Source organism: Chiloscyllium plagiosum, unplaced genomic scaffold (assembly GCF_037043375.1).
Source record: "Chiloscyllium plagiosum isolate Xiang-an unplaced genomic scaffold, Cpla_swu_hap1 HiC_scaffold_35, whole genome shotgun sequence".
NCBI classification, from domain to species: Eukaryota; Metazoa; Chordata; class Chondrichthyes; order Orectolobiformes; family Hemiscylliidae; genus Chiloscyllium; species Chiloscyllium plagiosum.
In genome coordinates, this window is record NW_028270173.1 from 63,058,679 (window position 1) to 63,065,077 (window position 6,399).

The 6,399-nt window shown below is 42.4% G+C and overlaps 1 pseudogene; it reads left to right on the plus strand.

Moving 5' to 3' along the window:
- Positions 1-4,209: 4,209 nt before the first annotated feature.
- On the plus strand, positions 4,210-5,657 carry LOC148141055 (uncharacterized; annotated as a pseudogene).
- Positions 5,658-6,399: the final 742 nt, after the last annotated feature.

The window sequence follows — 6,399 nt, forward strand, 5'->3', positions numbered from 1 at the left end:
CAAAGAAGGTGCAGAGAGTGATCAACATTAAAACTTGAGAGATTCCTTCATAAGTTTGATAACGGGAAAAGAAAATATTCACAAGTGAGTTGTGTAGTAAGAGTTTGAATCATTCTGGGGAATTGTTGGATCACTCATATTCACACAGAGCGGGGAGAGGCAGCAGGGGGAAGCTGAATGTGATGTGTAACTGAGTCTTCACACAGTCAGTGACACTCAGCAAGCACTGACACATCCACACTGATGGAAAACTGTTTCAGTCTAAAGTTTGTAAGAAAGGCTTCACAAGTTCCTTCATGTTATACCAGATGACGTTTTAAGGGACCTGCCCATTCAATGGTGAGGTGTAAGATTGTGCCTTCCAACAGAGCCAGCTGTGGTACCATGCAGTCCCCAGATTACTCATCTCTTTCATCAGGATTCAGAGCTCAATAAAGTTTGGAGGGTGCAATTCGTTTAGGGGCTCTGCACTATCTGCCTTCATGACACTTCTGAAACCCATCCCTGAATAGCCTGGCTCCAGGTGTGGCCCCTGTGCTTGTAAGTTGAGCCAGCTCTCAGAAATGGATATGGTGTAAAATTGGACCATGTTTTACTTGATGATGTGAATTGTGGGCAGATCTACTTCAGGAGAAAGGAGTTTGATGAATGTCATGGGGAGGTTTGTACTGTCTTGCCTGAGAGGATGACCATCCTGAGTATGGTGGGGAGTGGGCGTAAGTCTCTACAGCTCCAAGTTCTCTCAGCCCATCATACCTCAGTGTAATAATAAGTTCACCTCACACTCTTTCAAGGTTAATTTCATTTTCTGGAAAAGATCTTAGGTCACTTTCAAATGCTTCATTATTTTGGTTCATTCAAAGTTTGGTGTGATTGAATATTATGTTGATGTTTGTCTATTTAATCAATTTTCTGTATAGATTTATAAACTCGCTATGAATTCATTGTTTAGCTTGAACCAAGTGACTGAAACACTTGGGTTCCAACAGTAAGATTCCTGGACACATTTGTCGGTTTGTGTCGCTGTGGTTGGGAAAATTTCTCCATTTGATGATTTTATAATTTCCAGTTTATATTCATCTCCCTTAAATGAAGACTTGCATTTATATATTAACTGTCACTGCCTCCATACATAAAAAAGCAATTGACAGTAAGAAGTGAAAGGTTGCATATAATTGGTTTCATAAATCATATGCTCCTTTAAACAGCAATGTCTTGGTCTAAATGCTCAGGTCGCTGCAGTGAGATTTGAACCCACAACCTTCTTACTGAGAAATAGGAATGAGAAACAAAACCATGACTGATAGTGTTAGATAATATTTCTGTGTATTAGGTTCAGCTTTTAAACAGTTGAGTCTCAAACTGTGTACAGAGTATATCTTCCAATAAACTGGCAGTCTGAACACTTGATTTGGATTTAAAGTAGTCAGAGCTGCAGGTGTCAGTGTTGTCTTTGTGTTTGGGTTCCTGAAGCTGTGAAAGGTGGTAAAGCCCCTGCAGTCAGGAGAAGTGAAACTAATGGAGAAGTACACGGCAGGAGTGAGGAACTTCCTACAGATGAGGAAATGGTAGAAGATAACACATTGAGCAAAATGTAATCATTCTAAATACCACTGACTCACATACAGCATCACTCCAGAATAACCATCTATCATCTGAAAATCCCTGGCATTCTTCATGAGACTAAGTTGTAGTGGGTTCTCTCACCACTAGATGTACAGTGTCTGGAGGACACACTCCTCCACATGCCTTTATCTTGATCCCAAATGGAGAATCCAGTGACACTGAGGTTGGTAGTATGGGAGCATCTTAGTGACTGAGGCAAGTGGGGTCAAGAGCGTGGTCCTGGAAAAGCACAGCAGGTCAGGCAGCATCCAAGGAGCAGGAGAATCAACGTTTTGGGCATAAGCCCTTCATCAGGAATGAGGCTTGTGGGCTGGTGGGGCTGAGAGATAAATGGGAGGGGGTTGGGGCTGGGGGAACATAGCTGAGAATGTGATAGGTAGATGGAGGTAGGGGAGAAGGTAATAGGTAGGAGGGGAGATAGAGTGGATGGATGGGAAGCATGGTGGACAGGTCAAGTGAGGCAACTGAGCCTTGATCATGATTTGAAAGTGTAAATGTCTCAGCCAAAGCTGTTGCAGCACTATCACAATGTAAGCAGAGATCCAGGATGGCACCGGAGAGTGGCAATTCTTTGCGAATCGCACACTAACAATACTTTTCACTGTATTTTGGTACATGTGACAAGAATAAATCAAATCAAATCAAATGATTCCCCAAATCATTTGGCTAGTCACAGAGTCAATCTCAAGTACAGGCACATCCTGAACAGAGTCACTCCCAGAGCGCCTGTCTCCTTTGCCCCTCACTGATGAGCATGTGCTGATCCCACCACTGCATGTTATCGATGCCATGTATGCTGTCGGTCTTCCACTTCTGCTGTATTGTCAAAGGCCTTTGAAAATGCACATCACACACCAATGTAATCAGTTTGAAAACCTCTGACGATTAGAATGCTATTCTCAGAAATCTCTGTCAAACATTTACCAGGGGAACTGAGACAACAGCTGCAGTAAGTGCAGCTTTATTCAGATGGGACAATGACAAGTTTAAATCTGCACCTGATCTGCTGCTCAAAGTCACCTCCATTTCCCAAGTTTCAGGAAACTCATGTTGCTCCAGAAATATTTGGATTGACTGTGAGAGACATTAATTAGAGAGCCCACCCACTCTGCCCATTGTCTCCTCTTCCTCTTCCAGAGCTGGTTCACTTCCTATAGGGACTGAAAACCAAGTGAGGAGATGGTGAGTGAAGATCATACAGTCATAGAGATATACTGCACGGAAACAGACCATTCGGTCCAACTTGTCCATGCTGACCAGATATCCCAACCCAGTCTAGTCCCACTTGTCAGCACCTGAGTTAATCTAATGGAATACAGATGCAAAAAATTCAGTTAACTAATGAAATATGTAGGAAAAACTTTTGACTTCTTTTTTGGAAATAACATTGCAATGCACAATACTCACTAATTATAGAAACTGCTTAATACTATAACAGATTTTTGACTTATTGATATACTATCTTTTCAAATCAGAATAAATTAATACACTGTTGAACAGTCGATCAAAAAACTGCACCTCCCTCCAGCTTTGTGAGCTATTTTCAAGGCTTCTAAAGTGATGGCAGGTCGAATTTCTAACTAAGGAGCAGTTTTTATACAAATTGTATCCCATAATATCCACACCAATCTTCAAGCAGTCTGACTATCCTGTGGGCGGTCAGGGGTGGAGATGTACCTTATGCTGTGTGAGAAGATCGAACTGAGAGAGCTGTTTACCTGATGCTTTGTGCTGAATGTTTTGACTGGAGCTGTGTGTTGGATATTGAGTGTGTTTATTGGAAGCATTTCCCTTTGATTTCCAGGTTGAGTTTTCTTGATGGCCCATGCCTGAATGTGAGAGGGTGAGGTGTAATTATCTGGGAGGTGTGTGTGTGTGGTTCATATCACCTTTTGAAAAGGCACTACAAATGGGCAGCAGTGCTGATCTCATGAACGATAGCCTCATCTTGTGAGGGTTTGAATGACACGGGACTGAGAAATCATCCCATTTGTAAAAGAGGTGAGTAAATTGGAAGAAATCATCCTTCCTTTTCCTGTATTACTGAAGGACTGCAGTGTCATGCACCAGAGAATACAGAGAGAATAGACATCACAGATAGATCCTGGCCATCACCCAAAGAACAACTTTACAACTGTGGAAAGACAGCCAGTCCCTGCAAAGCATTGCTCAACACAGAGAAGTTTGGGCAGTGAAACCATCATCTGGAAATCAGTCGGGTCAGTGGTGTGGAGTCTTCCATCTGAAGGTTGGACTGTGGGTAATCGGTCAGAGTGAGGCTGGGAAGAAGTGTGAGTGGGCTCTTAACGTGGTAAGAGCTTCAATCATTCATCAAGCCTCTCCATGAACATCTGACTCATTCCTACAGGTAAGAGGCTGTTCAGTTATGCTGTGTGTAAGCGAGTAAACTCTGTTCACACACTGTGTTTGTCTGTTGTGTATCTGTTCATACAAGAACTGTTATATGGTAGAGAAACCTTTCAACAGTGAGTGAACTTTTCCAATTACAGACACATTTGTCCTGGAGAGTAATCATTCAGATTTGAGGTTTGCAACCAGGATTTTCTAAAACCATCAGGTCTGATGAGTAACCAACATGTTCTTATCGGAAGAAAAACATTCACATGTGATGTGTGTAATAAATCATTCCCATCGTCATCAACCCTCCTCGTGCACCAACGTATTCACACAGGGGAGAAACCATTCATGTGCAAACAATGTGATAAATCATTCTCCCAGTTATCAAACCTCCTTAGACACCAATGTGTCCATACAGGAGAGAAACCATTGCAATGTGAGGTGTGTGACAAATCATTCTCACAAGCAGGAAACTTCCACATACACCAATGCATTCACAGAGGAGAGAAGCTATTTAATTTTGTGTGTGTGACAAATCATTCCTGTCTTCATTGAGACTACTGCTGCATCAGAGAATTCACATAGGTGAGAAACCATTCAGGTGTGAGGTATGTGAAAAGTCATTCTCACAAGCAGCAAACCTCTGTACACGCCAATGTATTCACACAAGAGAGAAACCATTCCAACGTAAGGCGTGTGACAAGTCATTTTCACAAGCAGCAAGCCTCTGCACACACCAACATATTCATACAGGAGAGAAACCATTCCAATGTGATGTGTGTGACAAGTCATCCTCACAAGCACGAAACTTTCGCATACACCAAAACACCCACAGAGGAGAGAAACTGTTTAAGTGTGAGATATGTGACAAATCATTCCCCTCCTCATTAACTTCTGCTCCATCAGAGGATTCACATGGGGGAGAAGCCATTCAGGTGTGAGGTATGTGACAAATCATTCTCTCATGTAGCAAAGCTCTGTACACACCAATGTATTTACACAGGAGAGAAATTATTCCAATGTGAAGTGTGTGACAAATCATTTTTGCAGTCAGGACAGATCCATATTCACGGGCATATTCACACAGGAGAGAAATTTTTGAAGTGTGAGGTGTGTGATAAATCATTCCCCACTTCATCAAGATTTCTGCTTCACCAGAGGATTCACGGGGGAGAAATCATTCTGATGTGAAGTGTGTAACAAATCATTCTCATCATCATCGAACCTCCGCACACACCAACGTGTCCACACTGGGGAGAAACCCTTCAGGTGTAAGGCATGTGACAAATCATTCTCTCAGTCAGGAGACCTCGGCTTACACAAACGTATTCACACAGTGGAGAAATTGTTTAAGTGTGAGGTTTGTGACAAAATCATTCTGTAACTCATCCCAACTCTTTCGGCATCAGAGCATTCACACAGGGGAGAAACCACTCAGCTGTGAGGTGTGTGACAAACCATTTCCAACATCATCAAGACTTCTGTTTCACCAGAGGATTCATATTAGGAGAAGCAAATCATTTGCAAGTTGTGTGACGCATCATTTTTCTGAGTCATCAAGTCTACACAAGCATCAATACACTCACACGAGGAGAAATCATTCATGTGTGATGTGTGAATCTAATCATTCATTAATTATCAACTCTCCACAATCCGCAAGGAGGTTGCATTGAAATGTGTAAAAAAATCATTCTGAAGTTCTTGGAACCTCCTGCTCCATCAAAGGATCTACATTAGGGAGTAACCTTTCAAATGTGAAGCTTTCATGATGACTTCAAATATCTGGGAATGCAGAAAATTCACACATGGGAGAAATTCTTCAGCTTTGTGACTGCGTTTCTGTACAGTCAGTGTGTCTTCTGTCCATCAGTGCACTCACAAGGGAGAAACTCTTTTGGGCTGAAAATGTGTTGCTGGAAAAGCGCAGCAGGTCAGGCAGCATCCAGAGAACAGGAGAATCGACGTTTCGGGCATAAGCCCTTCTTCAGCCCTGAAGAAGGGCTTATGCCCGAAACGTCGATTCTCCTGTTCCCTGGATGCTGCCTGACCTGCTGCGCTTTTCCAGCAACACATTTTCAGCTCTGATCTCCAGCATCTGCAGACCTCACTTTCTCCTCAAAGAAACTCTTTTGGAGTGAGTTCAGTAATAAAGCTTTCACTTGGGTTTCAGACCTCCTGGAACGTTGAATAGTCCAGCTATGCCAAACCCTTCCTGTGTGGTGTGAATTGTTTCACTGCATTAGTTCACTGAAGATCAAGCCTCGTTATTCCATGCGTTCTCACAAGTGTGAGGTATGACCGCTTGAATCTTTAGGCTAGCTAACACCCGACTGTGACCACAATCTAAAAGAAGCAAAAGTGTATTCACTGAAAAGAAAATGTGTGCATAAAGATGTGACACAAACACGTTATTAA